We start from the raw sequence: 11,116 nt of genomic DNA, 5'->3' as shown, positions 1-11,116 counted from the left end.
ATTTTTATATGCGATTAAATTACCTACACCAATTTACCAAGATAAGATATAAAAAGGTATTTAGACATTTTTTATTTGCATCGAAAAGTAACTTTTTTTGTATTTTTATATAAAAAAGTTATAAGCTCATTTATTTATGAATTTTATGAATAACATAATATTTTTAGTCTGTATCTTCACTGTTATGAATAATAATTTAGATTTTTTTTAATTATGGTGTAATATAATCACTATTTTTTTCTGCTATGGGTTAATGACATCTTCGAATTCTAATCATAATAACTAAATTTTATTTTATCTTATATATATAAAGGAATTTTTGGCTCATTATGTTCCACATATATTTATAAGGTACATAAGAAACATATTTCATGTAAATATAAGTTTACAAATACTTGCGATGATGAAAAAAATTATTTAATAACCTTTAAAGTCAAATAAGAATAATACTAAAAAGATCAATATTTTGTTGTTATTCCTGTTTGCCCCTTTTTTAAAAGATAACATTTTTCAATTTTTAAAATTCAAGGTACACCTGAAATATTTTATAGATCAAATTTAGGATAAAAAAAATTTAGAATTTTTTTAATATGAATATAAATAACTTAAAAAATTAAAACCCAATAAAAATCGAGAATATATTATAAAAAACCCTGCGGAATATCCTATACATAACAAAATACAATACATATCTCGGATTCTACTTCATATTGTTAAGAAAAAATTGGGGAAAATCTTTTCTATCTTCTTACATAACCAAGAACAATGAAGTGGCTCAAATTTATTTACGACCTCATGTAAAAAGATTTTCAAATACTAAAAGTTTTTGGTGTTTACTTTTGGTTCTTACGATAAAGTTATAAGTGATTAAATATCTTTTCTGATGATAAAATATTTAACCCTACACATAGAGATTATTGTCGCTTTTTTTTAGTAAACAAAATACATTGTTAATAACTTTTTCAGGGTTATTTTTGATAAATCCTTCTTTTTATCACGTAAATTTTTTGGCAAATATTTTTAAATCAATTATATTCGTCTCTTATATCCTAGTTTTTGATAACTGTGACCTCATATTCATCGATGATATATAATGGGAAATAAATGAATAAAATCAACTCTATTATTGCCGGGATAGCATAGCTTATGCTCTTTAAATTTTTTTAAAGTTACCTATATTGTTAATCACAGTAAAAATAATTATATAGCTAGATTTTTTAAAAAAATAGTGAGTGAGACATATAATTAGGTCGTTTCGGGGGTCTTAAAGACAGAATCTCAAGATATCTATAACAAAATGAGAAAAATGTATTATATTTATATTGTGTTTAAGGATAATTGTTTTATATGTTGAAAACCTATATATAAAAATATCTATAAGACCAAAAATACTGTACAGTACTTTCTTTGACACAAAATAAAGCGAATACGTTAAAAATTTATTTTATAACACCTTTAAAAAACTTTCAAATAGAACACGCTTAATTTTTTCAAGTGTTATTATTAAAAAAATCATGTGTAAAAACTGATCTTAAAGTTAATAATTATTTTTATTTATGGGATAAGTTTTTTATATAATTTTATCGTTTGAGACGTAGTCAACCCGTTGGAAACATTGAACAACTCTTTAATACATCTTTTGACACCTTTTTATGATCTAACTTCATTAACTGCTCTTCTTCTCTCAAATAAGATGTGTTCAAGTGTCTTGCCTGATCTAAAAGTAATTTAAATTATATAAAAATTATAGTATAAAAATATAATTATTAGACAGTACTTTCTTTTTTCACATCTTTCAATTATTGATATATGATCAAAGAATGCATAGGCTAGATTTATAACATGATATAATAATTAAAAATTACAAACCGTCTGTATTTTTTTAATATTTACAAAATATCAAATCTTAAATATGATCATTCCGAATATTTTCTGTATAAATTCAATGCAAAAGTTTTATATTAAAATATAATAATTGATTTAATTCAAATCCAATTGCAAATGATTTATTTTTATACTCTTATATGGTAAAGAGAAATTTAGGTGAGTAAATAATTTGTACTAGCAATTAAGTACAGATGGTTTTGTTTTATATGTTTAATAATAATGCAGAAAACATTTTTTCCTCCAAACTAGTCGATTGCTAGCACAAATTATTTACTCACGTAAATTTCTCTTTACCATTAGAAATTATAATATTTTATAGACAATTCAAACTTATTCAATACATAAGAAATTGAGTTGAAATATATCTAAATACATACATTAAATAGTTCATATAAATAAATAAAAAAGAACTGATTTGCATTGTTTTTAATTCAGATTTTATCCTAATATAGTATATAATTCTATTATTACTTGCTAATTTATTTCTGTTTGTATTTTTATTTATAATATGAGCTTATTTTTTCCTAGTTGAGAAAAAAAAATAGCGATATTTATGATCATATTTGAAATGATTTTGACGGAAGAAATATGGTTACATGGGCTTATATGAGAATATTTTTTCAAAGATATAAAAAATATATTTTATGAATCATAAAAAGATATTCGCTGTTCAAAAAATAAAGTTTTCTCAAAAATTTCCGCAGTAAAAACTTGTTTTAATTAGCCCAGAAGTGTATTTTAGAACTTCATCTCGCGGATAACTCTAAAAAACCAATAAAATACAAAAAGGTAAAAAATTATAATCATTTAATATATGTTTTGATCTGGTGGTTAAAATTACTATGCAGTAAAAAAATTGTTATTTTAAATTTGATAATTTTTATTTCTTTAATAAATTGATGATGTTGAATAATAAAAAGAAACTGCTTTTATAGACGTTTTAAATCGAAATAATGCAAAGTTAAGGCATTACTGACAGTTAAAAACATTAAAGAGGATATGATTTTACATTTAAATGACGGAGAAGACAATTTTAATTAATCTTTGCTCACTTTTTAGATGAACAACATATAATATGGGATGTTTATATATATACTTTGCGTGTTACCTATGCCTAATATTTAAAAGCTGCGATTTATTCATTCCCCAAATTTTACATTCTTTTAATAATGAATAAACTTTTGATAAATACTATACCAATTTTAGAAAATTCAAGGACAAATCGTATGCTTTTTTTATTATGTAATACATATTATATATATTTTTTTTAATTTTTATCTCTTTACGCTACTGACTATTCTTATAAAAAATTCTTTTGATTCTTGTAAAATTCTATATATCATTTACAATTCCTATTATTTTATTTTTAATGTTGTATTATAATTCGTTGAAATTATATCTTTCCTAGATGCCAAGTGCTGATATATACTGGATAAAATTTTCATTTCATAGTAAATTATTTTTTGATTTGGTTCCTTATAATACTCGATCTATAGCATAAAATTTATCTCTTTTTAAAAATTTCCCGTTTTTGTGTAAGCTTCTCAATAAAGCTTTGATAATTCGTAAATTTTAAAGCATTAAAGCCTTCTCGAATTTATATCTACTTTATTCATTTACAACGTAATAAGGTGTAAATAAAAAGCATGCAAAATACCTTTATTTTCAATGGTGTGATTACATGTTCGTTTTTTATTTACCATGTAATGTTTTTAGGACCAATTTAATTAGAAATAAAAAATAAGATCAGCTTAAATATAAACATCTAATGATTTTTAGAGCCAAATTTCGTTTCTTGTAGCTTCTTACCGTGTGATTTTTCTATATTTATATATAAAAAATAGATGGACGAAGTGGAAACATGCATGTAAGCTCTCACACTATGCAAGAGACCTGAGTAAATCATATTTGAGAGAAGAAGAGCAGTCGATGAAGATAAATTTGGAAAAGGTATAAAAAGATATATTAAGGAGTTGTGCAATATTTCCAATGGACCATCCACGTCTAAAAAAAATAAAATTGATAAAAAGATACATAATTCATAAAAATGAAGATGTATGATTTCTATATTTACTTTAATTTAATTTACTTAGGCTACATTTAAATTCTGATTCGTCTAATGCATTAATATTATAAAAATTATAAGAAAAAATTAATTGTATGATGTAAAATCAATATAAATACACAATGTTTTATTTTTTTGATTGTTACATTTGTATTTATAAAAACTCATACAAATAGCATCTTTTTTTTGTATGTTTCTAGCATTGTGATATTTATAAAGTTCAAACTGTATTTTCTGATGAAAAACCGAATTATATTGATATTGGTAGGAAAAATTTATTTATGCTTTTCAGGAATTATGAATGTAATCAAAATTTTTATGTACCTAAATGGTCAGCTTTAAAGCATAAGAACATATTATGCGATTAATGAGTTTCTTCTTCAAGCTTTAGTTATTTGCAGAATTTGTTAACCAACTATTCATAATTTCTAAAAGGCATAAATAAAATAATTTCCTTACCAATATCTATATAAATTCGTTAATTTCAAACAAAAATAATTTTATTAACTGATCGAAGAAATTACTTAATCCTTTATCATAACATAATTTTTACATAATATTTCAACTTCTTATTAACCTTCCCTCAATTAACAAGTTTGATAAAGTTTAATGATGAATCATGTTTTATCGAACGAATTTGCAAAAAAAATAGATAATATATGATTTTATAGGAACAAGTGAGATCAGAGTCAGATTTTTATTCATGTAAAATATAACCCTGTACGAAGTATTTTTTGACATTATATGTTTTTAATTGATTCAAAATAAATATATTAATTGATTTTCAGTGATATTTAGCTTATATAAGCACCCAAAAAATAAACCCCATCTACAAACATTTTGACACAATAATTACTTGGATTCTATGATCTTTATTGTCCATTTTATTAACTTGATAGAAGGAGACTAAAAAGACATATTAAAAAAAATTACATGGTTCTACCTTACAATATCATTGCTAAATTTTTTTTTTGATTCATATTAAAAATCTATATAAGAAGTAATTATACAGAATATTAATATAAATTACAATTTTTAATGAAGGTTTGAACCTATTTAAAAAATTATTTCTTAAAGAAAACACAACCAGCTTGCCATTAGACTAATTAACGATATTATAGATATACATGGTTTAATATTAAAAAATAACGGTCAACTATGTAATAGACATTAAAGATCGCATTTTATGAATTCATATATTACGAGTATTTAAAAACTAGGATTATTATGGTTACTTATTGCTTTAGAACCATTTGAATAGCTCAAAACAACCAAAAGACGCAATAGTTATAATTCCAATCATATTTTTACAAAAATATCCTTGTTTTCTCTACAGTGGTTTTTTTTGTTTCAATTTCATACTTTATCCTGTATTATTTCTACTAAGAGAACCTTTTTTTTCAATTTTCTTCAATAATTCAAGATAAAAATATCCGTTGTTTGCTATTTTAAAAATTTTTGCCCGTAAAAGATTTCGAATAAGACTTTATCATCTTACCATTAGAATTTATGTAGATTTTTTGCCATTTTACACTGTAAGAATGAAATATTATCTCAAGCAACACCCTTTGTTCGATAGCAAAAATCAAAAAGTTAATTCAAATATATAAATAGATATTTAAATTCTGCTTTAGCGACTCATTCAAAAATATTATTCTGGAATGCCTTATAAAAGACCCGTGTTTTGATAAAAATATAGACTTCAAATTAGTGATCCTTGCAATAACCTAAGAAAAGAGCTGGTAAGAGTCCGCAAATATTTATTGAATAAAAGATTTATATAAAACAAGTTATGGTTATGCATATTAAGACAAAAGTAATAATTTCGAAATAAGTATTTTTTCCATAAAATCTTTTGGGTAAAATAAAAAAACAAAAAACAGAAGATAAACATAAAATCTGATTACCTATTGTCTGCTTTTAGAATTTTTTTCGCATAAATTCTTCTGAACTTATTTCTAAAATGTCAATTTTAATAATGATAGTACAATACGTCATAATTAATCACACAGATAATTCGTAAAAAAAGCATTTATAAGGTAATTATGCAGAATTTATGTTATACGCATCATATAATATACACATCATTCTCTAAAAATATAAATTCCTATAAACCAAGAAAATTTTTAGATAAATTGTATAAATATATATAAAATATATATTTTTATATTAATTACCAGATATATTAGTACAAAAAAAAAGGAGAAAATCTAGATATCATTGATAGAGTAAGAATTCAAAGCATCTATCTACCGAACAATATTAAAAAAATAAATTAATAAAATATAATTCAATGCAAAAATACCCTTATTTTACACCCGCGAAAAAATCCAACATCATATGTCATGCATGTGATCGTGTGGTCACCCGCAAGTGGTATATAAGGTAGTTGTGGGTGTCAACAAAAGCTGAATTATATGCAAAAACAATAGCTAAGATAACTAAACTTAAATATATCAGCTATAACGCAGAAATGTGTTAATAAAGATCGTCAATAAAATTAAAATGAAAATCGTATAAAATACACCTTTTTTATTTATAATGTAAATTTTTTCGAATAGAAAATAAAAGCAGAAAGAAAGATTCACCCTTAAGTGAATATTAAATATGCTTATATACCTATCTGTTTGTTAAATACCTTGTTTCTTTTCTATCCTTATTATTATTATTTTTACTAAATGTTTTTATAATTTTACATTATGTTTTTATATTTTTTATTTATAAATTTCTACTCCATTTATAAATTTTAAATTGGATTTTTCATATTTGATGATCTAGTAATTTATTAGTCATTTATATAAGTTTAAAACACCAGTTTTGCCTCTCTAGACAATTGAAAAAGAATGATTTTAAAGTGTCTTTAAACAAGGTTTAAATGTTCAAATTATCAAAAGAGACAAATTTAAGAAACTAAATGCCAAAAGTCTGGCTAATAATAACATTTAGAATATATACAAAGAAGTACTATAACACGGTTTAGCATAATACACAATTAAAGTGATTTGATTGTATGATAATCCAGTTCATTTGTTTTGATTAAGTTTAAAAGTTATTTTATATATAAATTTATTAATTTTTTGCATTCTATGGTATAGTTGACATTTAAAATACACGTGGAGTTTGGAATGTAATCGTAACATGTTAAATTAAATAACGTGTACTTTTTAGGAATATTGCTGAAATTTAATAATTGAAACCTCAAAATTTATGTTTGATTTCCATGCAAAATAGAAAAAAAGGTGAATGACAAGATCAAATCCTTAAATTTTATAATTTCGATTTGATTGATTTTACACACAAAAAAATAATGCTATTTATAGGCGGGTCTACATCATATTTTAGTTTTATTTTTACAAGATCCATGGTAAAATGGATAACTAATTATTAATCATATATTCGAAAGGGGATTATTTTATAATTACCCAAAATGACCATTTGATATATTGAATCCATTCATAACTTTTTTTGCATAATCAATATAAAAATCATCAAGAAAACATGTATTATATTCTTATTTTAGTGTTTAATTGCCCTAAATATAATAAGCAAAAGAAAATGTTTAAAACGAAAAGGTTATATATAGCAGATTTGGTATTCTCAAGACTTCATACGTTTTCTATTTTATTTTTTATGGTTACTAGTTTATATACATGAATTAGTAAATTTAAAAATTTTGTAGCTTATATTAATAATGGCAAAATTCTTTTTTTATCAACTTCCTGCTTTTTAGAAAAAAAATACAGTTTAATCATCAAATATCTCTTATTGTCATTTTAGAATTTAAATTTACTAAAAAAACTCGGCTAATGATAAAAATAAAAATTTAGAATCACTTGTTTATGGTTTAATAACAAAATTATCGCATTGAATGGTTTATTTCTTATATTTTTAGTGGTCTTATATTATGGATTGTGTTATTCATAAAACTAATATCTTATCTTCAAAAAATACCCTTTTCATTTCGTAGTAATAACAAAAGCTTTCTTTTATTAAAGAAAGCGGCATTTAATAAAATTTTTTATACATATAAATTCTTTTACTAGTTTATACATGGAATTATAAAAATTCTATATTTACAAATTTAAATGTGATATAATAATGTCAAATCATCATAAATTATGTGTAAAAATATATAGTATTGATCTTTTCTAATTTTATTTTGATATTTTTATAATACTATACACTAATTTCAGGGTTTTCAAACAAAAATTTTAGAAATTTTCCTATTCAAATTGATATTTGTTTCTATTTTTTATGTTGCATAAAGATACCATATTCACCAAAGACATATGCAATTTATAATTATCTTCTTATTATGATGCTTCATATTATTTTCTTTTCAAGCTATGACTTTGACCATTTTTTAGAATGCTTGTTTTTTTAAAAAACCTGGTGTAGGATATCAGATCACAGATAAAAACAAAAAAACCATTTTCAAACAGCATTTTTCTGCAAAAAAATAGAAGAAAATGAATACTAATTTATTTTAAATGTATAATTTTATAGTTAATATGGTCTTTGATAAAATATTTTGTCCCTTTTTCAATCAATAGCCTAGTATTTAGAGAAACTTGTAAAACTCGTGTTTGGAAAAACATAATAAACTTGCGCTAAAGTTTAATTGACATAAACAGCGTTATCAATATTTATAAGTTAACAAAGTTAAAGATTTTGTATATATATTTTAAAGGCAAGTATAATTAGAAGTGTCTTCTTATATTAAATAAAAGATGGGGATTTTGCAAAGAGAAATAATTAGGTTTTGATACAGATTATCTTCACTAGTTTACAGGTATATAGTATTTATTTTTATCATGCGAAGTTAAAAAGATACATTTTATGTTTCTAAATAAACTACATACAGGTCATTTCTACATATCAGAATTAAGATAGACCACCCTGTCTAGAAAAATTTTTGCATAGAAATATGGTGGGTTATTGATAATCAAAAAACTTTGATCATTTATGGTTAATATGTTCCATAGGTAAAAAAAAGAGTAATTCGCCAGAAAATAAAACCTTTTCTTATTTATTTTTTTCATTTTGGTTGTTACTGCTGTTAATATTAAATTATGCACATCTTTATGATTTTCATCGTATGTTGTTTATAATCATACGTGAGATAAAATTGTAATAAAAAGCCAAAATATTTTAATCTGTTCGATTTTAAGATACGTATAGAATCGCATTAAATGAATAAAATCTATTTCTTAATGACATCAAACTAATATTCGCATATATTATTATTTTCGTGCAAGATTAGGTCATTGAAGTATAGAATAAGTGCAAGATTTTATACTTATATTTCAAAATAAATACATCGTTTCTTCCAGCGTCAATTTTAATAATTTTCTGTATTTTTTTTCAATTAGCGTTCTTTTTGGAACCAACTAGTATTTATATTATAACTTCAATACTAAACATCATCACTTGCGTATAAAAGTTTCTTTGTTGATATAGACATATTATATCAAAAAAAGCTTTTATATCGACGTCTTAAGTGCAACCAGAACATTGATATGAATTCAGTTACGAGACGTTAGTTTATAGGGTTTAAAAATTTGAAGCGAGAGTATATATTAAACAGTTATGAATTTACAGCTTAATAAGCGATGTTCTATTTTAGAAACATAGAAATTACACTTTAGAATTCGATAACAAAATATCAATTTTTTATGGAATATTTTTATGTTCCCATCTATACCAATTTAAGAAAAATATATTACCAATTATTTTTTATTAATGGGTTAAGTTTCTTTTTATCAATTTCATGTATTGAGAACATTGGACAGCTCTTGATATATCTTTTGACACCTTCCCTAGATCTATCTCATCAACTGCTCTTCTTCTCTTAAATGTGATGAGTTCAAGTGTCTTTAAATATATTACCATTATTTTCCTCTATGTTCCAATATCATGTATATTTGATAATCCGAGCTAAATTAGCTTTTTCCCCATAAATATCCATTATTTCAGATAAATTACTTTCTCTAACATAAACTCGCGTTATATTTGCATTTTATATAATATTTTTACGCTTGATGGATATATTTTAAACTTTTAAGCTGATTTTTATATGATTTTTTTATCAATATTATTAATTCTAATAATATAGTTACACAGATATAATCCATATTTCAACGTAACATTTAGAATAATTAGCCCGTTTTTGATTTATATTATGAATTTATATCCGATAATAAGATTAAATATTTTTCTAGTTTTTAATAGTTTATTCCTTTCTGTTTTCTATATATAACATAATCTACAAATTGCGGCGAGAATTCTAATTTAGGCCATAAAACGATAAGTTTTTATAAACTTTTACATTCCTGATAATTATAAGGAAAATTACAAGCTATCTCTGTCTTTTAAAATATTACTAACTTATAAAAATAACCATTAGTGTCATTTTGCAAAGAAAAGAAATCCTTAACATGCAAATAAGGTATTATCAATATAATTGCTTGTAGCGATTTCGTAAATTTCTCGTAATACCAAATTTTATTTTTTATTTTTTTAAAATTGGCTGCATCTATAAGCATATTATACTAGATCAATATATATTAAGTTCTTTTTCTTCATATACTTCTTCAATAAGGTTTAATAGGCCAAAAGCACGTTTTTATTATGTAAATTTATTATAAAGGTGTTAACTTTCTTATTTATATGTACTTGCTGATAATTTTAAACATGACAACAATCTTTATATTTTTTGTGATTAGAAGCATATAATAATATAAAAATCATCTGGAATTTTATGATACCCTTTTATTTCTTGTATAAATATAAATTCAATTCTCGCGATTAAGGTTTATTTTTGAATATGCACAACATTGATCCTATACACATATTTGAAAATATATTTGCGGATTTGGTGATTCTCATACAATATAAATATAAAAAATATGTGCGAAAAATAGGCTTATGATACATTATATTTTATCATTGTTTAAAATGTTATTTTGAATATCATTTTATTTTCTTTTTCTATAAAATCGTTATCGTGTAATAATTAAATTTCTTGTCATGTCTCTATTTTGCTTTTTAAATGATTTTTTCACCAAAATACTTATTCTTTACGAGATGAATTCCCATTATTTCATGAACATGATTAAAATGCTTAGACTTCTACCATACAGAATTCCAGGCGATAAAATACTT

This window comes from Rhyacophila brunnea, unplaced genomic scaffold, assembly GCF_057557595.1.
Source record: "Rhyacophila brunnea isolate RB1 unplaced genomic scaffold, BYU_Rbru_1.0 scaffold_43, whole genome shotgun sequence".
Classification (NCBI taxonomy): Eukaryota; Metazoa; Arthropoda; class Insecta; order Trichoptera; family Rhyacophilidae; genus Rhyacophila; species Rhyacophila brunnea.
Note: the sequence above shows the minus strand (reverse complement) of the source record.